General features: G+C 35.6%; 1 protein-coding gene across 2 annotated transcripts in view; it reads left to right on the forward strand.

The window, feature by feature from the left end:
* Positions 1-23,503, forward strand: part of LOC148948193 (uncharacterized) — a 64,065-nt gene that overhangs the window by 16,052 nt on the left and 24,510 nt on the right. The window lies entirely within an intron of this gene.

The following is a 23,503-nucleotide window of genomic DNA, read 5'->3' on the forward strand; positions in this document are numbered from 1 at the left end:
TATGAATGATTCCGTAAAGTCCTGACCTATTTAGATCGTTCTTTTGACCTGAAATGTCAAAGATGTAATATATATTATAATTATTAATCGTTTAATTAATTTTAAAAAAAGAACTATCACTCTAACAATAAGACGTTTCGTTGGTAGTTGTCAGGGCTTCCTTTCACACTCTGTTATATGTTCTTCGTTCATTTTCAGGTGGTAGCAGAACTTTTAAGCTACGTTGTCTTTTCACACGAGAAAATGCAACGTATAACACTCCATGATTAACAAATTGGAGCTTTTAAGGTCGGCGCCAATAAATTCAAAAGTTTGCCCTTGCGACTTATGTATTATCATGGCAAATTCGGGTTGAAGTGGAAATTGATGTCGTTGAACAGTATACCCAAGTTAACCTTTACTAGAATCCACTGTAATTTCAGGATATGTGATCTTATTTTCCTGATTTTTCCCCAGTAATTATATTCGTCTTACTTATGTTGTTACATAATTTAGTAACAATAAGGCGGTCCTATTACACATCCATTCTGAATAGCTAAGTTACGCAAAAGCGAAACTATATATTTTCTTAATTTTTAAGTCATGCGGTGGTAAATCTGCTGTCTCAATTGAATTGAGGAATTTTGGAGGGAATTGAATTCCTCTTATTTCTTTATCTTTTACAGAATCGTAGCTTTTATACGATTTTTGTTCTTCCGGAGAGCGTTTGACAATTTTCGCATTTATTTTACTAGCTTCTTTCTTGATTGAAGCTCAGATAACTCGATCCTTCATTAAACGGAAGATATCTTAGACAAAGATTCTCTAAATACTTCCTCAATTAAATTGCCACTGGAAATTATGTCTTCCGGTAATTTAATTTTATTAAGTTCATTTTTAGGAAGATTTCCATTTCCCAGTTCGAGGATGTAGAAAAAATACATACATACCTACATTCCAAGGCCGTATCCAGGCGGGGGGGGTTACCCGGTTTAACCCCCCCCCCCCCAAATTTTTGACCGACTCGAAAATAAGTCGAAAATTAGTAAAACCTAGGTAAAAATCAGTAAAATTAGTCGAAAACTGAGTCAAAAATTAGTAACCCCCCCCCCAAAAAAAAAGTCAAAAATTAGTACCCCCCCCCCCTGAACAAAAATCCTGGATACGGCCCTGCTAAATTCCCTTGTATATTTTTTCTAACAAAAAAAAATTAATTTTCAAATTTTCAGGCATATTTTTAGCTTGAATTAAAACATTAAAACCTTTGCTCAAGCACCGTAAATGTTTTTGCGGTTTATATAATCAATCAATCAATTTATTCAACCAATAAATTTACGACAAAACACCTCAACATAGAATCCCCCGTAAAGCTCTATGCCCAGGAAAAAAAACAGGGAAAAACAGAAATGGCAGAAATACTAAAAAAAAAGAGAAGAAAAGTATTTTCAATATAATGCGTTTCAACCTTTCCAAGACTCAACATACACACACAAAACAAAACAAAGAAGAAAAAATATTTAAAAGATATAAACAAAATATAATTTTAAGAGACCCCCCCCCCAAATAAAAATGAAGATGTAGGACAATTCAATAAATTAAACCAAATTCCAAATATATATTTGAAACCAAGCCACAAAGAAAATTAGACAAACTGAGTATCCCTCAAAACAAACGTTTCTAACTCAGGCTAGGGTCACCCCCCTAAACAATAATAATAAAATTAAAAGAAATATATATATAAACATAAAAAATCAAGGCATTAAAAAATTTCTTAAAATTCTTGTGAAACTACCAAACGAGTGACATTCTTGAGCTGACTCAGGTATGCTATTCCAAACGATATGACAAGCAGTTAATGGATTGAAGTCAGACCTCAGCGATCGAGTAAATACAATAATAATATTCCTTGAATTGCGGGAATGATGCGAAGACCTATCAGTGACGAAAGAAGGAGTAGTTTGAAGGGCTGTGGGAACGTCACCATGAATTTGATGAAAGACCCACACGAAAGAATCTAGAGAGACTGCAAATAAAGTAATAGGCTAGTTGGGTTAGTTGTAGAACAATTTGTTTCCTGTATAAGCCTTCTTGCCTTATCATATAACTTAGAAAGCGGTTTAAAAAAAGACGAGAAAGTTGACATCCATATTGTAGGGTAATAAGTGACGTAAGACTGAACTAATCAATGGAACAGAATTTTTAAAATTGATCCAGGAAAAATGTGTTTAGCTTCCTCAAAATTCCAAGACTCTTTGAGATCTTCATATTTAATTAGTCCAATATGATGCTTGAATGAAAGGTTTTCATCAAGAAGAATACATAGAAATCGGACATATCGTTCCTTAGGTCTACTGAGAGAGCCCCTTGATAGCTGGATATTAGTTAACTCAGGGCACGCCAGAGAAACACGGGGAAAAAAAAATAAAAAACTTGACTTAGCGACATTTAGGGCAAGGCAATTTGCATCAAACCAAAGAACGACTCTCTCAAAAAGGTCGACTAATTTGGGAATCATCTCAGACTCAGTTCCTACTGAGAAATAATCTCAGACTCAGTACCTCGGACTCAGTACTCAGACTCAGTACCATAGTTGGAATAGTCAGGGCCAGACGGCGAAGAACCCTTCAAGCTATTTACAATCCTGGCTACTTCAACATCAGAAGCAGGATATAACACCATCGATTCGAGACAAGGTGGGTCAGGATAAGATTTGTAATCTGGTTGTGACTGTGAAGACCTGACTGAAGAAGCAGTGGTTTTCCCAATATTGGCAAAATATGATGTAAATGCTTCTTGAACAGATGGAATTCCCTCAACAACCACATCACCAACTACAAGACTTGGAGGGATAGAAGGAGCCGGAGAAGAACGTTTGAGGACGGAATTGATCACTTGCCAAATTTTTCGAATGTCTTTCCCAAAATCCGAGAATTTTCTGGAATAATAAAGGAATTTAGTCTTCCGGAATAAAGAACTGAAAACATTCCTGTAGAGTTTGAATTGCTGAAGACGTGCAGCGTTCAAAAATGGCTTTGCTGGCTTAAAAGCTTTCCAAAGATTGTTTTTTCTTCTCCAACTCTTTAGAAGGCCAGGGGTCATCCATGGGTTAAGAGGAATAGATCTTTTTGACCTTGAAGTAGAGGGGGACAGAGCACATACGTCAAAAATAGACTCCTTCACTGACTCATAAAAGGAATCGAACTTTGAACAAAAATCATTATCCTCATCAAAAATGTTCCTTGTCTTCTCAGCTAAATGGAATCTAAGGCGGATCAATTCATTCAAACCAAACCTAAAAGAAGCTGAAGCAGGTGCTAGAGTGTCCCTACTCAATATTTTTCAAGAATAAAACTGGAAAATACAGGAAAATGGTCTGAAATATCACTCACTACAACAGAATTCCGAAACAAATTCAGAGACGAAAAAATTTTATCAATTAAAGACGCTGATGTATCAGTTACACGTATCGGAGTACAGGTTGTTGGTAGAACCCCAGCAGCGAGCATATCTGAGAGAAACTTCACCGTAGTAGAGGAAACCATGAGAATTAGATTCAAGTTAAAGTTTCCCATTATTACAAGTTCACATGGACGTCTGCCTATTAAATCCAAAACCTCAGTAAGCACCTGAAGAAAAGAAGGGACAGATCCACTGGAAGATATATAAACATTACCAATTATCAAAGCCTTATTTTTTAATTTGATTTCAAATAAACTGGGATTCAAAAACCCCTTCGTTGTTCCTTGACAGATCGCTTCAAATAGTATATGGAAAAACATCAGAAATATACATTACTAGACCACCCTTTGCCATCCTTCTGAGATTTAGTCACTCCATTTTGTAACCGGGTATGTCTAAAAGCATTTCATTGCTAGAATTAAGAAAAGTCTAACATAATCCGATAACATCGGGTCGCCCACCATACACCATCTGCCTCAACTGATCAATCGATGAACATAGACCCTGAATATTGGGTTGAAGGACCGAAAAGTGATCATTTCGTCTAGTATCCCAATTTAAATCGGAAACATGCCTACTAGTAATTGATTTTTTATAAATCAATTATAATTGAAGTAATTGATACAAATATTTTGGGAATTTCTTTTAATTTGACCAATAGAATTAGTAATAATACTCAAAACATCTAATGGGTTACTTTGCAATTAAAGTAAACGCCCATCAAGGGATTAAACATCCGCAGAGCCTGAGATAGAAAAATTCATAAAACTTAAGGAGACTGTGTATCAAACCTGCGCCACAACACACACAAAGAAAATAAATAAAAAAATAACTAAGAGGCTATAAATGACAACAAAAAATAGAAATAAATAGATAAATAAAATCACAATAATCATACCAATAAGTAAGAGACATATACATTTTGTATTATTGAACAAATTAATAATAATAATTTAAGATAGATTTAAGTGACTTCCTTAAATCATTAATCATACTACTCAGTTCCTGAAACCAAAAAAAAAAAATATATATATATATAACGCTTAAGCTCCAGTGCATTAATATACCCATGAGACCAATACAAGTAAAATCAGGTTCAAGATAACAAAGGATTAAAATCCCAAACTGACGCCATGTCAGGTGAGAAGAACAGGCATGTAACAAAAAAGAATAATTATTGAAATCCATAAATTTCATTGAAGTTACTTGGAACAAAAGTAAATCATTAGACAGATACGCACAAAGAAAAAAAATAAGCAAAAGTTCTGAAGTTCTGATATCTACAACAACACTAGGATATCGAGAGAAATTGTATAAATATCTATAGTAAAAATAAATGTCTATAAACATCTATATGTCGTAAATATATATATTGATGTGTCGGCCCTCGTGAGTTTTTTTTTTTTTTTTTTTTTTTTTTTTTTAGGGACCTAGTGTAAGGGACTGAGTGTAACAAACCCACATTTCTATTTTAATAATAAACGTATTAATATTTTGGTGGCTAATTAAAGCGAATTTTATCAGACCAATCCTCCCCGCAATAATATCCTGTTTGCTTCATCTGTTAAAAAGAGATAAGAACGTGTCTCATGGAAGGTCCTTATCTTAGTTTACCAAACAACGAAGTTTACCGCAAACCAATTTCACCCTGCAGCAGGTGAGCTTTCCAGGATCAACTAGAAGGATCCTGATAACATATAGGTTGTTAAAAGTCAAAACGTTTTTTACGCGTATGTATTGTGTTTTGATTTGGGACAGCCTATGGAAGAAGGTGAAAATCTAATCAATAGTGTAAATTTTCCCTACTAAAAGAAAAGAAATACTGGAAAAGCTGTAAAGATATGGACTTATTTGGATGGGGCAGAATGAAAAAAAGAAATGGTCTTTCTTTTCGAGCCATTCGAGGTGCCGTTTCTCGCGATAAGTAGTTTCGTTATTGCTAATGAAATAAAACAAAATAGGATAAAAATATTATAGTTTATTAACAAAATTGGGCTATATATTTACACATTAGGCGGTGGGGGGGGGGGAGGTTAAAGCATAGCATATATTAAATACGTAACCTAACCCAACCTAGGTAGCTTTTATTCTCCCTAAACCCCAAAAAACTAAAGTTTAAATATAATTCCCGGAGTGAGAAACCCTTTGTTTATACAGCATCTAGGCATTGCCCGGTAAAATGCCTATCTGATCTTCAATACAATTGTCTCATACTTACCGGATTCTAGACAACTACCGATTATTTTTTTGAAATAAAGAAATGTTTTTATACTTAAAAACGTTATAAAACTTAAATCTTCTGTTAACAAAAGAACTAAAAAAGCACAAATAAAATCATTGTCTTGGCAAACGATTTTTTTCTGGTTAGTGATATCCAAAAATGCTTTTCAATGAGAGGAGGGGGGATCAGTCGATTGCGCAGTCAATACCCTAATTTATCCTTCTTTTTTCCGAATTATTTATGTCAAACATGACTTTCAAAATTATTTTAAGGATTCTCTAGAGTCTAGAATGTTGGAAGGGTTTAGCCCGTCCACCACCCTTTCAGGAGGCCCATGTCTCCGGAATGAAGATGGTATTTAGTTCAAAAATGTTTGTATCTGTGTTTTTTCTGCAATTCTTAGGTAAATTTTAAAGGACGCGATTAGAGGCCAGGCCAATATTGTTCAATCCCTTCGACAAGGCCTTCAAACTTCATCAAATCTTAATTATCTTGTCAATGTACAGATACAGGGGCAGATCCAGGAGTTTTTTAGGGGGGGGGGGGGCCAAAATAGGTTGATCCAACAAACTTGCGTTAGGAGCAAGTTTAATTAACGCAAACTTGCGTTAATTAAGTAAATTACACTACTTTAGACTAACGTTAGGGGCCCCCTGGATCTGCCACTGTACAGATATGCCTTCACATTGCAGGAGGATAGTGGAAGTCCTCCTGAGATCGGTCTGAACTGTTGAAAGAGACTCCTTGTAAAAGATTCCCTGTAAAACATGTAAAGATTCTGCAATTTTAGGTCCAGATATTGGCAATTATGCATGTTTAAGAAATTTAGTCTGGGAAATTAAAAAGAACTTGACCGAATAGTGCTTTTTTGCCATATCAGAGGATGGACGTAAAAAAGGGTTTTTGGGGCCAGAGCCCCTCCCCTGAGATCTTTCCTGGATTTGCGGGCATTTTTTCTTTAAATTACCAAATATAATTTTTTTTTTCTTTTTATTGGACCCTTCCAAAAAAAAAACAAAAAAAACAGCGTACTCCTCTGCGACAGATCCCAAACTCAAGGATTGGCTAATCTTCTAATCTCTTAAAAAGGTAGACCTGAGTGTATTAGTGTAGATATAGAGTCTAGTCTAGTGGTACAGACTGGCAAACTGCTGGAAGAGGGCCCTGTTGCGGTCTGATTCTGCAATTTTAAGTCCAGATATTGGAATTTATTCATGTTTAAGAAATTTCACCTGAATTTACTAGGGGTGGATTCATCCAAAGTTTTGAGGCCCTGCTTCTTGTAGGTTATTTACTTGTGCCTAATTTTGGTTTAAGTTACAAGAGAAGACCATATTTTTTTATTTCGTGGGCCAATACCCAACTATGTTCTTAATCGGGCAAGACCCAAGTAAACTATTTCCTGCCAACAAATGGCATGCCTAGTTACAATGCCAGGTGAAATAACTCTTCTTTGCTCTGAATTGCAAGAAAATGTGTTAGCCATTGTGTAATAGATCAGTTGATATAAAATGTTTTCTTGGAAATCTTACACTCTTGAGAAACTTGGTCTTAAAGGTCGTCCAAATCTTCTCTCCGTTAGAAGAAATTTCTTCACTATTTACAATTGTTGTCAAAGCTAAAGTAAATCTGACATGCATTACATCTAAAGTAAATAAAACATTTTGAGAAGAACAAAATAAGCAATTAGACAATTCATCCAGGCGTCGTCAGGTCGCACTCGTTTGAATGTCATTCATTTTTTGTTCAATGTGGGTCAACACAGCATGTCATCTTAGTTGACGCTTTCATATGTCAAAACTTGAGTTAATATACTTTGTTGCCGGGCACGTAAAGCAAGTGAACAAGTGGTTAATTTTAATGCTTAGATAATAATGAAATTGATCGTTTTCCCAGAATTTCCATAGCTACTCGAATTCAGCTATAGGGTACTGAAAAGCTGCCTTGCCGCACTCTTATCATGGATTAAGTCAAGGCCGTACCTACGATTTTTTTTTCGGATGGGGTTTTACTCAAAGATTTTTTCGGGGGGGGGGTTTACACGCAAAAACGCATACAAAATTTGTTTATATTCATTTTTGTTACGTTTTTATGAGTTAAAAAACATTTCGCGAGGGGCTCAACCCCCCCCCCCCCCTAACCCACCCCTGGGAATGGCCTTGAATTAAGTAAAGCATTAATAAATTCATTAGTCGTTATCAATATCAAGCATTGATTAGTTCAACAGAGTTTGTTTGAAATTTAATAAAGATGTGTTAACCTTTAGGCACATGGTTATTTGATATTAGGGTAAATTTAGAAAGATTTCAGTTGTCGTTTTTAAGCGTATATTAGGCCTTGATAATAAGTTTAATGGGTTTATGCTGAGAGGGGATATACAAATAAAGTGTATGAGACATAGTAGGCTAATTAGTATGATTAAACATTGTGAAACGGGATAATAGGCTAGGTAAGCAAGCTTTTTTAATGATGCTTCAGGATAGGATAGGAAGGATTCGTGGCCAAACCAGGTGAAACATATATTAGACGTGCAGGGTGAGGTAATTGTTGAAATGAGTGGAAGGGGATCATACGAGGGTTGGTAAGGACTGTATTTAGGTTAGTTGCTACTAGGCTAGAGTCTCAAGAAGTTCAGTTTTGGCAATCTGAGAAGGCCGCCTCGCCGTCCCTAGGGCTATTATTGGAGATCAGGGAGAACTGGAACGAAGTTTAAAGTGGGCAATGTCTGTAAGCGGAATTTCATACCTCTTAGAAAAGGAAGGAAATATTTAGGGAGGGCTATAATGAGGGATGGTCCTTATAGTTACCCTATGTGTGGAGGGATGGATGAGTCTTTGTTTCATTTTTAGGGGAATGTAAGGAATTGGGGCTGAACATTTGTGGCAGGAGGTCGGGGGAGAGATTGGGATTTGGAAATTAAGAAAAGTAGGTTTTATTTAGATATAAATAATATTGGAAGATTCGCCTGACTAGATATGAAGTATCATGAAGATTTTCTTGAATATTTAGTTCTAGTGTTTTGCCAGTTTAGTTTTGATGTTGTATTTTTTGCTTTTTTTGGTATCACCATGGCCCAATAGGGCTTTAGTGTGAATAAATCTGTCTATCTATTGTTAATACCCGGTGAAAACATGCTGTGCATAATATTTTCTAAGTATGAAGATTTAAACATGGTCCCGATATAAGGGAAACAGTAATCATTAGAAGCCACATTTTAACAGGAGACATAACACCAATTTAATCTGTTATCTATTAGTCAGAAATCTTGGTGTAGATTTATGAAGTTATTCCTTTCAGCATGTTCTTGGTATTACTCTCAGAAAATACTTTCATTCAGACACCGTTTACGAGTTTGGCTGACTCTATTCCAATCCAGCATGATTTGAAGCTTAAATATTTGAAGGGGCCTTAAGAAAGAGCATTAAAAACTACCCTTTCCTCGCTATGTATTAGGCTCCAAGGCAGGGATTGATTCATGCATAGGGAACGGGGAGCACATTTAGTTTTGACGAAGTTTTTGGCCCGACAAAGTGCAATTTCAATTGCATGGATCCGTAATTTCTACCAGATTTATCATTAAAGTACCCTTTAGGCATTTTTTCCTAAAAAAAACCTAAAAAGTTGAATGTGTCACATAAAGAAAAACTTATTTGAAATAAGAAAAAGCATCATGCAAATATTTTCGAACATTTCAGTTAAATACCAGGACTTGGAATATCCACAAGAGGAAATAGCGTTTCCTTTTAAGGACTAAATGAACCTAATAAGGTCAATTTTTACTTTTGAGATATCATTGATGCTTAATTCTCCCCTCCTCCAACTGAAAAAAGTACTACAAGCCTGCCTCTCGTCCAGGAATATTATCGCCAGGTTATCACAAATATCCAGGCACAATCTGGGTTATTTGCATTATTTGGAACTAGATCTTATGACATCAACGGTATTTTTTGGATCCTAGATGTTAAATTATTCGTTCAGTGCAAGGATTTGCGTCATATCCTTGTATTTTAGACTGGACGAAATAGCAAATATATCGTTATAGGAAATATATTTTTCAAAACTACGTAAGAAGAAAACACCAGCCGATACTTTTTTCGTGGGGAGGGGGGATACATCGAGAATGGCAGAGCTTTTGAATTGTAAACTTAATTAGTTTTTCAGTTGCGTAATATATATATATATATATATATATATATATATATATATATATATATATATATATATATATATATATATATATATATATATATATATATATATATATATATATATATATATATATATATATATATATATATATATATATATATACATACAGGAGCGGATCCAGGATTATTTTTTCGGGGGGGGGGGGTTACTAATTTTTGACTCAGTTTTCGACTAATTTTACTGATTTATACCAAGGTTTTACTAATTTTCGACTTATTTTCGACTCGGTCAAAAATTTCCGGGGGGGGGGGTTCAAACCGGGTCACCCCCCTGGATACGGCCTTGCGTATATATATATATATATATATATATATATATATATATATATATATATATATATATATATATATATATATATATATATATATATATATATACTGTCTATTAAAAAGGATTTTATCCCTGTTTTGAACTTTTATTTTATAGCTCAAATTATATATTTCCCGCCTATTCTGTTACTTTTCGCTGTCTTCTCTCACGCTAAGCTGAAAGAAAGGAACTAAGAAACCGGTTTGTCCTTGAGTTTTACACAGCATAAACTTGAGTGATTGGCGTATAATGCATAACTAGCAAAATTCCTTCCCCCTTCGGAAAAAACTCAAATAAAATTCTCAAATTTGGAAAGCCTTATTCTCCACGGAAGAGGGGCGTGTTTTCCGCGAGGTTGTTTTTCGGGGGGTAAACGCTGGGGGGAGGGGGTTTCCCGGGGGAAACGCCGGCCACCATATATGTGATATATCTCTTGCATGAAGGAATAAAAGAAAACTAATTGTTCATTTCTTACGGAAAAAATTAACTGCTAACACCATCTGCAATGACCAGTAAAACAAAAATCAACCATAAAAAAAAGAATTTTTTCTGTAATTTTTGTTTTCTACTGTCTAAATTTAGGTCACATTAATTTAAAAATAAAAGAACCACTTTTGTCAGAAAAGGTGAAATAGGTTTATCTGTATACATTTAAAAAGAAAACTCGCCTGCTAGATGGGTTTTATCCATGGGGATGGGGGGGTAGGGATGGCCAGTTTGAACACCCGCCTCCTACAAAATATTTTTTCAGCTCGTGAACTGGCCTTAAAATTCCAGCTAGAAAATATATCTTCTTCTTAAAAATCTCTGACTCGTAATTTGGTCTTAAACATGCACGTACAAAAGGCCCTCATATGAGACACTTAGACAAAGTACACCGGATATAAACCCCTTTTTCTTTGTTCTTTTTGTATACCCATCCCCGAAATTTTTTGGTAGCCCCCCCCCCCCCAGGAAATCCTGGACACGGTTCATCCTTGTAGATACGCTCTGCACAATTTCTAATTTTAATGCCAAAATAACTCATATTTTAGTCGCTTATAAGTTAATGTATTAGTATTATAAGAAATTTGAAACTCTATATGATTTAGAGATTAAAATATATTATTTTCAGTTTAATATCAACATGTCTTAAAAAAAATCTATCGTACACTGTTTCTCAGTAGCTTTTAAATCATAATAGTTTTTCCAGGGCACGTTCACTTTCAAGGGATTCCAAAGTTTTTACAAACTGAAGAACATCTATAAAAAAAAAAGGTGCGACAATGTAAATCTTTTATAATTTATACATAGTATTGACAAAAAATATCTAAGATTTTAAGAAACATATAGAACATTTAGAACAGCTGTGTGTTGTCAAGTACTTTTTTGGAGTTCTGTTGTAATATTTTCTTGCTTCTGAATAAGTCAACATAGGTCACAAGAGCAAGGGTTATAAATTTCAGAGCGTCAAGCCGTCCACTGAAGAAAAATGGATATAATTACATTATTGGGATGAAACCATTTACCTCCATAGAAGTTTTGAATTTAAGAATACATTTATTGCTTGTGTTGTTGTATATGGGTCGTAAATTCTCAATGGATTGTTGTACTTGAGCATATGGAATATTTCTAGTACGCATGAATCAATTGGAAATTATTGAAATCCCCATGTGATCAATTAAGTAATGCAATTTCTGTAGTTTTATGGGCTTTTATGATTTTAATTGCTTTGATCTCAATCCTATAAGAAAATAAAACTTTAAAGGGTTGTTTCAACTCTCAATCATAACGGTTAAACAGAGTGATTGAAGAGGTTTGTACATTTGGTCAGGCTTGTGGATGGGCTAAAAAGTGGCAGATAAAACTTCTGAAGTATTGATACATTTTTATGGGCTCCCGGATAACTCAACGCAAACCTCTCTGCCCCATTCAACTCAACTTCTGTCAACTCAAGTCCGATTGATCTCAACCCCCAGGCAACTCAACCATTATTCAGATCATCCCCCCCCCCCATGCAAATCTATCCTCGTTTAGTTAAATCATTTAACTCAAACCCCATGCAGCACAACCCCAATTCAATTCAAGTCCTGCATCAGGTTAGATTTAGTTGAATGGGGCAGAGTCGAATGTGGTTTAGCACTGTCGGATCCAGGGAAGCCGGGGAACCCACCCCTTCTAAAGAAAGATTTTTTTCTGTTACCCTCTTATCCTGTTTTTTTACTCCTTTTTTTAGAATAAATTTGTCAATTCGGTCAATTATTAGCCCCCCTTCCCCCAAGATTTTGCTAAATGGTGCCTTTGTCACATTATGCCTTCCCCAAGATTTTGCTTTAGACCCGTTCATGTGGTTTAGGTTGCATGGGGTTGAATTGAATGGAGGTTGACTTGTATGAGGGTTGAGACCTGAGTTAAATGAGTAGATTTTATTGGTTTTGAATTAGCCGCACACTTTTATGGTTCATTTCAGGCCATTGATTTCTTTTGTGATAGGGGGAGTAATTTGCCCTTCTCTTTAGCGCTCGTCTGCAAATACGGCCTTAAAAATTTTACAGCTATCTTCATAATATGAAATTAATATTGACTGGAAAACCAAAAAAAAGGAAACCAAGGTTTTGCTTTACCCAGGGGCGTTGTTTGGGGGTGGCAAGGGGGCATTTGCCCACCTATAATGTGGAGGGAAAAATATTATACATCCCATGCCCTTTGACTATCCAGACATGGACCCATATTCCCCCCCCCCCCCCAATAAAATGCTGATGATTCTCCCCTGGCTTTGCCCATCAAGATATGAAGACCAGACTTCTGGTTTTCAACTATGAGTAAACATATTGTGTGGGACGTTTACTTATTGACTTACACACTATTTGCTTGTTAATTGGAATATTTGATTCAAACAGATCCAAACATGCATGGTGTGGTGTTTTATCACGCCATTCTGTTAGATCCTAATTCTTTCACTAACAGTTTTATTTTTTTTACATTTAATTTAGAAGCAAACATAGTTGTATTATAATTATAAGTAGGTGTAGTAGCACATGTACTAATATTCATTTTGTTTATTTTTTAATTATTAGCTCACATGAGACTGAGTAATAAAGACAATTCCGAACATAAATGTTTCTTTATACTACATGCAGCAAACTCTTTTATTTTAACCATAATACATTCCAAAATCAAAATTAGGCCTTACTATTTTTGAATAAGTAACGTATAAAATTACGCTTAGAGTAAGTAATAACAACAGAATCAAAATACAGAGCCATCAGTTGTACTATCGCAAGCCAAAATGCGGTCATAAATCAAATTAAAAAAATTACATATCACACGATTTCTGCGTAGGCGAAATAATCTAACGCTGGACCCCTTTGATGCTAGAGTTGGGGGGGATATTGTAATTGGGGATGTGATCAGTATTTTGTTTCAGGACGGATCTGAACTGCTACGGGAGGAAGAGCAACCACAATAAAATATGTATTTTCATATACTAAGTTTTATATTACTTTTTACTTTTGTGGGGAGGGGTGTCTGAACCTTCTTTGGGATTTTTATCCTGTTACTAGCATTTTTTTTTATCCTGTTACTGAAAGCGATGGCCAAATGAACAAATTCATACCTTTGAGGCTATTAAATATAAAAACAAGTTTTTTCAACTGAAATTAAGGAACAACATTAAGCTTGAAAATGAACAGATACTATTCTGTATATGAGGGGGTTTGCCCCCTCATCAGTCCCTTGCTCTTTACACAGTACTTTTCAAAAAGCTTCTTACTCTAATTAAACGGCCGTTGTCTTTCAGGGGTCGTCTTAAAAAATTGGGACACAAAGTCAAGCTTTAGTGTAAAGAGCGAGGTATTGAGGATGGGGCCACCATTCATATATTAAGAATAATTTATATTTGTTTTAAGTTCTGGTCGTGTTTCAAATAATCTCCAGGAATCCAATTTCCCTTCCATGGAAAATTCCCTCTCCCTCACGGAAAATTAATCCTTGGAAATGTCCTCCCACGTAAAATGCTCCCCCGGGAAATTCCATCCTCCTGATTCCTGAAAATTCCCCCCAGAAAGTTTCTTGTGTGCCATTCCTCCTTAAAAATTCTCCTTAGCATAATTTCATTTGAAAAAAAAAATCATGCAGGAAATCCCCCTTCCGTGGAAAATTGTTTCCGAAAATCTCCTCTTCCCCTGCAGAAAAATTCGGAATGCTACCATTTTGACTAACCGTCACAAGCACTAAACGTCATAACATCTAAAAGGAAAATCCGTCACAACCACTAACCGTCATAACATATAAAAAAATTATAAGTTATAGTCATAAATATACAATAGTTTAGAAACAAATTTCGGCTATATATTTGCACATCAGGGGGGTTGGAGTAAAGCATAGCATGTATTAAATACGTATTCTAATCTGGCCTAGGTACCTTTTCCCCCTAAACCCCAAAAAACTCAAGTTTTAAAATTTTTGATGTTATGACGTTCTGACGGATTTTTTTTTGTCGATGTTATGATGGATTTTGTAGACGAAATGACGTTGGTGCTCCGGACGGTTAGATGTTACGACGCCTTCCTGAAAAATTCTCCATACAGGTTCCAACCCTGCTAACAATTTCCCCGGGCAATTGCCCGGGACAATTCCCAAATATATATCTCCATATGTAAAATTGAGTCGGCAGAGAGAAAGCAAGATAAATTAAAGAATTTCGTATCGGTATTCTGACAAATTTCCCAGTAAAAAATTTCCCCTGGAAAGTTCACCCCCGGAAACCTCCCTCTCCAAGGAAATTTCTCCCCTCGAAAAATGTCTCTATACTTCACAATAAAAAATGCTATTCGTAAACCATGGACAAATTTCGTAACTTAAATCCCTTTCCCCAGGAAATGGGAGGGGGGATGTTGTTATCCCAAAAAGTATAGTTAGTGGACTTCGATTTATGCTGAACAAAATGGCTATCTCAAAATTATGATTGAACGACTTTTGAGGAAAAAGGGTAATGTCAGGGGGGCTAGTTGTCCTCCAATCTTTTTTGTCACTTAAAAAGGACATTAGTGGTTTCAGTTTGCGTTCGAATGGACCCTCTCCAATTCTTCCAGGACTATTGGTTCGAAAAGATCACCCCTGAGAGAAAAAAACAACAAATAAACCCGCTTCCATGATCTTTCTTCTGGCAAAAAAAAAAAATACAAACTTCCTCATTTTAGGAGATGGGACCTTGCAGCCTTTTTCAGTAGGGTTCGCTATTACATTGAATCTGATATTGCGATTTTCATTAAGATTCCTTGACTTGTTTGGGGTATTTCCCCTCTTTTCGAAAATCAGGCAAATTTTCTCAGGCTTTTCGCTTTTGATGGGCAACACTAAACTTAATGAATCTTATATATTTGGAATCAACATAAAAAGCCAATTGATGTATCTATTGATATCACAGTTCCGTTTTTTAAACTCTCGGTTATTATTAAGCTTTCCTTACATACAGTTCGTTGTCAAGAACTGTTTGATTATAACGGGCATCGATTCTTGAAACATGCTAAATAAAAAAAAAAACAAGTTTTTTTTACTGAAAGTAAGGAGCGACATTAAAACTTAAAACGAACAGAAATTACTCCGTATATGAAAGGGGCTGTCCCCTCCTCAACGCCTTGCTCTTTATGCTAAAGTTTTTTATTGTTTAAAAAAATAAAGTTGAGACAGAGTCAAACTTAGCGTAATGAGCGAGGCGTTGAGGAGGGAACAGCCCCTTTCATATACGGAGTAACTTCTGTTCGTTTTAAGTTTTAATATCGCTCCTTACTTTCAGTTTTTTTTTCTGAACGTTTTTGAATTAATGCAGCTTTGATTTTGGCTCACCGTACATGAATAATTACAAGAAAATTTGCATATTAATTTTACATTTTTGGCTAAATAGCTTCCTCGAAATTTTGTTCTGACGTAACTTGGGAATTAACTTACGTAACGAACTTCTATATTCGTCTATTTTTATTACGTATATTAGGGGATTTGCCCCCTAGTCAATACCACACTCTTTACGCTTAAGTTTAAATTTTGTTCCAGTTCTGTAAGAATTACCCCTTACTCACAAAGGCCGCTAATTAGCATAAATAGATCTGATGAAAGCACAAAAAAAAAACTTTAGCGTAAAGAGCGAGGTAATGACTAGGGAGCGAACCCGATCATATACGTAATAATTTCTGATCGTTTTGAGTTTTAATGTTGCTCCTTACTTTCAGTTGAATTTTTTTTTATATTTAATTTCTGATTTTTTTTTTAATAATGCTGGAAAATCCGGCGCCCCCTTCATAGCAGTGTCCCTTCCCCCATGAAAACTTCCTTCATGGAAAGATATTCCCGCATAGGCCCAGCCCCTCCCCCCGAAACTACCAGAAAAATCCCCGTGAAAACTTCTGTATACTTCCCAATAACCAATACTATATGTAAACATTGGGCAAAGTTCATAACTTGCAGCCCTTCCCTTGGGGAATGTGGGGGATTAAGTTGTCCTCAGAGGCATAGCTATTGTATTTTTCGACCATGCTGAACAAAACGGCTATCTCAAAATTTTAAACAGGTGACTTTGGGAGAAAATGAGCGTGAGAGGGGGCCTAGTTACCCTCCATTTTTTGTTCACTTAAAAAGGGCACTAGAACCTTTAATTTCCGTTCGAATCAGCCCTCCCACAATTTTCTAGGACGACTGGGTTGATATGATCACCCCTGGGGAAAAAAGGAAAAAAAACAAATAAACACGCATCCCTGATCTTTCTTCTGGCAAAAAATACAAAATTCCACATTTTTGCAAATAGGAGCTTGAAACTTCATGAAACTTATATATTTGCTCCTTACTTACAGTTCGTTACCACGAACTGATTGATTTCCTTAAGAGAAAGCTAAGTAAAATTTATTGTATATTTTTATTGAGCCATTTTGCACCGATTAAAACGCATTAGAAATCACTAGACAGCTTCTATAAGGTTTATTTTTGTTTAAAACATAATATTTACTATTGGCTCCTTTGAAGGTTAGTAACTTTGAAATGTAATTATTCAAGTCTAGATTTTTGCAGAGAATGGATTTTTACTTTTACGGTTGCTGCCCTCTTCTAGATTTTTAGTGATAGAAGCAATAGTAAGTTATGATACTGAGTAAAACTGTCGAGGATTGTGTTACTAAGTTGAATCAAAGCAAAAATCAATTCAAGGTCAAGCACCTGTTCATACTGTGGACCCGTGTTAGACAAAAGCAAGTTCATAAGAGTTTTTCTCAGTTTGATTGGTAAATACTCAAAAGGGGATCAGAAACTGTCAACATTACTAGTTTGTTTGGAGGCACACTGACCCCCCACCAAAATGTTTGTTTAGGGATTTTTAGTGGTGATTTTTCGGTTTGTGATTGATCGTGTGACATTATTTTTGCGCTAAAAATAAAGAGATCAAGCATTTAGGTCTCTATTGCAACAAAAGCTAGAGTGATAAATACTTAGCTGTCATATTTGAAACTTAGGATGTAAAAGAGTAGAAAAAAAAACAGGGTTTTCTTTTACAATAGCAAAAACAGTAGCAAGACATATTTTAAAGTATATTATTTGTTGAACTCGTTTCAGAGTTTTTATAGACTAGAAGAGGGGCTCGTTTGACATCTTGGCCAAGTCCACAGAGATACAATCGTAATATAGTTCGATTTAAATTCGTAAGTTTTAAAACGTCTTCAAACTACAATTGTCTGTGCAAAAGATCTGTATTCACATGTAATTTGCTAGAATTTGGGGGGATGGCCCTTGACACAAGAAGTTGGCAAAACGAAGTATTTAGGTCGAGACCCCTGCTTAACCCTCCTCAGTGCAGGAATAAGAATAATGTAGTTAAAAGTCCACAAGAGAATATAAAAAGACAAACAAGGTTATCAAACAGTTCGTAGTAACGAACTGTAAGTAAGGAGCAACCAGGCTCAATAGTAACCGAAACTCTAAAAAAACGAAATTTTGATATCAGTAGATACATCAAAAGAATCAGATTTTTATTCTGATTTCAAATGTGTAATTTTCATCAAGTTTAGTGTTACCATACCCATTAAAAGTTGCGCGCCTGAGAAAATTTGCCTTTTTTTCGAAAACTGGGGGAGCTATCCCCTAAAAGCGACATCAGGGAAATACACAGGAAGCATCTTTTTGGTATTCCCCCCCCCCCCTTCCCAAATAAAACTAAAGATACAGCCCTATCTGGCATGTAGTCAAATTAAAAAAAAAAACCTGCTGTAATGTTTATCTTTATGCTCTGTTTGAGCATTCAGTATCAAACAGTTCATGGTAACGAACTGTACGTAAGGAGCGGCCCGGCTCAATGGTAGCCGAAACTGTAGAAAACGGAATTTTGATACCAATAGATACATCAAAAGAATCAGATTTTAATGCTGATTTCAAATATATAAGTTTTATCAAGTTTAGTCCTCCCTATCAAGTTACGCGCCTGAAAAAATGTGGCTGATTTTCAAAAAAAGGGAGAAAGGCCCCCTAAAAGTTATAGAACCTTAATAAAAATCACACCATCATATTCAGCGTATCAGAGAACCCCACTGCAGAGGTTTCAAGCTCCTATCTACAAAAATGTGGAATTTTGCATTTTTGCCAGAAGAAAGATCACGGATGCGTATTTATTTGTTTTTTTGTTGTTTTTTTTCAGGGCTGATTATATCGAACCAATAATCGTACAAAATCGCGGGAGGGCTCATTCAAACAGAAATTAAAAGTTCTAGTGCCCTTTTTAAGTGACCAAAAAAATGGAGAGCAACTAGGCCCCCTCCCACGCTCATTTTTTCCCAAAGTCATCCTATCAAAATTTTAAGATAGCCAATTCGTTCAGCATGGTCGATAAATACAATAACTATGTCTTTGAGAATGACTTAATCCCCCCATATTCCCAGGGGGAAGGTCTGCAAGTTATGAACTTTGCCCAATGTTTACGTATAGTATTGGTTATTGGGAAGTATACATAAGTTTTCAGGTGTTTTTTTTTGGTAGTTGGGGGGTGGGAAGGGGGGGGGTCGTGTGTTACGTGGGAAAATCTTTCCATATAGGAATTTTTCGTGGGAGACGGGACATTGCTATGAAGGGGGCGCCGTACTTCCCAGCATTATTTTAAAAAAAGATCAGAAATTAAATAAATAATAAAAAAAATATTTTTTTCAACTGAAAGTAAGGAGCAACATCAAAATTTAAAACAAACAGAAATTAATTTCTTAAACCACATTGGCCTGACATCACATAAAGAAAGAAAAACGAGCAAAAATGGGGTTTTTATAGGCCAAATGAAAATACTGAAAAAACAAAGCAAATATTTTGAGAGGACAAACGCCTCTCTTCTTCAGCGTGAAACGAAACGATGTATCAATAAAAGCCAAAAATTAAAAGAATTAAAACCAAATACCTAACAACCATAAAAGCGAGTTATTCGCCAATATCCGCGATTTGCACAAAATCCAAAAAATATAAACTGCCATTAACAGATACTAGCGAACAACTGAACAAAGGAAAGGAATCAATTCATTCACTCGAAAAACAAAACGAACCAGCAATTACATAAGTTCGAAAACTATGTCATTTGATTTTGGATTTTAATTAAGGCATTTCTTGCAGACACCCTTTGAGACCTAAGGGGTTGTTCACGTGTTTGATTAGATGAGCGGGAAAGTGGTTCAAGGCTTATTTCAGGGATCACTAAAGTATCGACTTCTCTTTTCAGAAAACTGAAATATGACTCGTTTATTCTTAAATAACCGGAATCTCTGTTTAAAGCTAGACCTAAATGTTGGAATTTATAAATTTAAACAGCTTCTCTGTAGTGCTGGACAATACCTTTATCATTCGAAATAAGACTAGCTTGATTAAACAAAATAGTATGGTCTGGTTTTTCAAAAATGTGCTCTGCAAGGGCAGAGTCAAAATTTTCTGTTTTTTTCCGCTTTTTAAGTGTATTATTAATTGAACTAGAGTGCTGTGTTAATCTATCTGTTAGTCGCTGATTAGTTCTTCCAATATACCAAAGACCACACGAACAAGGAATTCTGTAGACACCGGAGTTTTCACCTATCGGGATAGGGTCTTTTCCTTGATAAATTTGGGACCTGATAGTTTTTCTGGGTCTATAATAAGTGTAAATGTTATTTTTTCTTAGATTTTTTGAAATGTGGTCTGAAATCCCTTTAATGTATGGGAGACCAAGATAAACTGAATTTTCCCTTTGATTTGTGTTTTCTGTGGAACTATCTGATAATCTTTTAATGCGTTTTGTAATTACAGAATTGATTAAACTAATTGGATAACCATTCCCAAATAAAATATCTCTAAGGTGGTTGAGTTCTAAATCCAAGAAACGTGTTGAAGAAACTTTCAATGCTCTATCAACTAGAGAAGTGACAACTCCTCTTTTCACAGCAGGAGAATGATTAGAGGAATAACTTAAGTAACGGTCATTATGTGTGGGTTTTCTATAGACACTAAACTCGAAACATGAATCATTTCGGTGCACCAGAACATCTAAGAAAGGAAGACGCCTCTCTATCTCTGATTCTTGAGTAAATTTCAGTTTTGGATCAAAGGAGTTGAGCAAGTGAAGAAAAGAACCCAGAGACTCGTCACCATGCTCCCATAAATAAAAAATGTCATCTTTAAAACGAACCCAAAGCTCAGGCTTACAAGAACTTTGCAAAATAGCCCTTTCTTCAAGGTCTTCCATAAAGATATCAGCCTGTATTGGAGAAAGGGGGCACCCATGGAAAGCCCATATTTCTGTCTATAAAAAATGCCTCTATAATGGAAGTAAAAAGAAGTTCTGTTACAAAGGGCTGTAAGCGAAAGAAATTTCTGATTCAAAAGAGTCGATTTATCTGATATAGATGGGCTAGAATTAAGTTTATTCTACAAAAACAGTTCAGCCATTTGAGGATCACAATTTGTATACAATTAATATGCATCAAAACTGCCAATTCTTGAATTTGGTTTAACCGAAACTTGCTTTACCTTGTCAACAAAATCAGCGGAATTTTTAATATAGGATTTTTGAGCCTGAATTAGTGGGCGAAATATCACTGATAAGAATTTCCCTATTTTTGCTGTAGGAGAATTAAAAGAAGAAACAATGGTTTTCCAACTTATTTAATTGCTGGTTCGTTTTGTTTTTCGAGTGAATGAATTGATTCCTTTCCTTTGTTCAGTTGTTCGCTAGTATCTGTTGATGGCAGTTTATATTTTTTGGATTTTGTGCAAATCGCGGATATTGGCGAATAACTCGCTTTTATGGTTGTTAGGTAGTTGTTTTTAATTCTTTTAATTTTTGACTTTTATTGATACATCGTTTCGTTTCGCGCTGAAGAAGAGAGGCGTTTGTCCTCTCGAAATATTCGCTTCGTTTTTTCAGTATCTTCATTTGGCCTATAAAAACCCCATTTTTGCTCGTTTTTCTTTCTTTATGAAACAGAAATTAATACGTATATGCAGGAGCGTCCAGAGAGGGAAGGGGCGCTCCCCAACTTTGTGGGCATTCGGTATAATTTTCGCCTTCGGTGAAAATTTCGGCAGAAATTTAGCAAAATTCTTGATTTCTGCAGAAAATTCGGCATAAATCAGGTAGCGATTCGGTAAACCCTACGAAGACCGCCCCTCCTCCCAATAAAATGAGCCTCAGGACGCCCCTGCGTATGTGATTGGGCTAGCCCCCTAATCATTACCTCGCTGTTTACACTAATTTTTTTGTACTTTCACCAGAGCTATTTATTCTAACTAACGGCCTTTGTGATTAAGGGGTCAGTCACTCTTAAAGAATTGAAACGAAATTTGAAGTTAGCGTAAAGAGCGAGGTATTAAATAGGGGGCGAACCTCCTAATGCATGTAATAAAAATACCCGAACGTATAAGCTCGTTACCTAAATTAATACGCAAGTTAATGCAGATCAAAATTTCGAGAAAGTCATTTAGCCAAAAAAAAAGTAAAATCAATGCGCAAATTTTGTTTTGATTATTCATGTACGGTGAGCCAAAATAAAATCTGTATTGATTTAAAAACGTTCAGAAATTAAATAAAAAAAATAAGTTTGTTTAACTGAAAGTAAGGAGCGACATTAAAAGTTAAAACGAACAGAAATTACTCCGTACATGAATTGGGCTGCCCTCTCCTCAATCCCTCGCTCTTTGCGCTAAATTTTGACTCTGTATCACATTTTTATTTTTTAAAACAATAAAAAAATTTAGCGTAAAGAGCGTGGCGTTGAGGAGGGGACAGCCCCTTTCATATACGGAATAATCTTTGTTCGTGTTAAGTTTTAATGTCGCTCCTTACTTTCAGTTAAAAAAACTTGTTTTTTATTTAATATAAAAAGAAACCAAAACTGAACTATAGATGAGGTGCTTCCTTAAGCAGCTGTGTAAAGGCAGTTAAAGGCCTATGGCGTTACACGTTTTTGTTGCTACAAAAAGAAACTTGAGCTAAGAATTTTAATATTTCGTATTAAATATGTCATTTTGATGGTCCGATATTAGGTATCAAGCCCCGTATGTTAATATTTAATACTTTTCAAGACAAGAACACAACTGTTGTCATATCTATGCATAGGCACACCCATCGTTTAGGGTAATGGGGATGCATCGTCCCTAGAAGAACAAATTTGCTTTGACCTTAAATACAGGTATTTTGACTTTATTTTCTATTGAAATTACAAAAACTGTATAGGCTTCCATTCTGAAGTTGCCTTCACTGGCAATTTTGAAAGTTCACGATTTACCACCTAATTTTTAATTTATCCGAAGTAGATGTTCTCATTGAACCCCCTACAGGCCAAAAACCAAAAGAAAAACAAAACAAAAATAACTGGTGAAGAGGTAGTCATCCGATATTAGACACTTTACCTTGTAGAGCGTAAAAATACTACTAGCGCCATAGAAGTATAACGGCAGGTGAGTTCCTTGAAAAATGAGAAAATTCAAAACATAGTTGGATATTTGCAAGGGGGTGCCCACTTCTTACCATCTGGTGTACGTATTGGAACGCCAAAGCTCTACCACGCTTGGTACAGCCCCATCACCCAGTGTGCCCCCATCTTGGCACACTTTCGTTGCGCTTGGTGTGTGCCACCGGGTGTACACAATTTCGAAAAGCGAGCGCCACCTTGGATATTTGATATGATTAATCTACAATGCAATAGTGTTTAAAAGCTGAAAATTCTCTGTATTTGATAATCAATCGCCTTTTTTATTTCAAGAATTATTTTAAGTCAAAATCCAGTCGGCAATTTGCCTGGGGAAAGCTTAGCAGGTGGAAAAATGCTTGTCATGCATTTTGAAATTTCTAAAGAGACAAATATGTAG

This window comes from Artemia sp. Qi Xiang Cuo, chromosome 9 (genome assembly GCF_049724085.1).
Source record: "Artemia sp. Qi Xiang Cuo chromosome 9, ASM4972408v1, whole genome shotgun sequence".
NCBI classification, from domain to species: Eukaryota; Metazoa; Arthropoda; class Branchiopoda; order Anostraca; family Artemiidae; genus Artemia; species Artemia sp. Qi Xiang Cuo.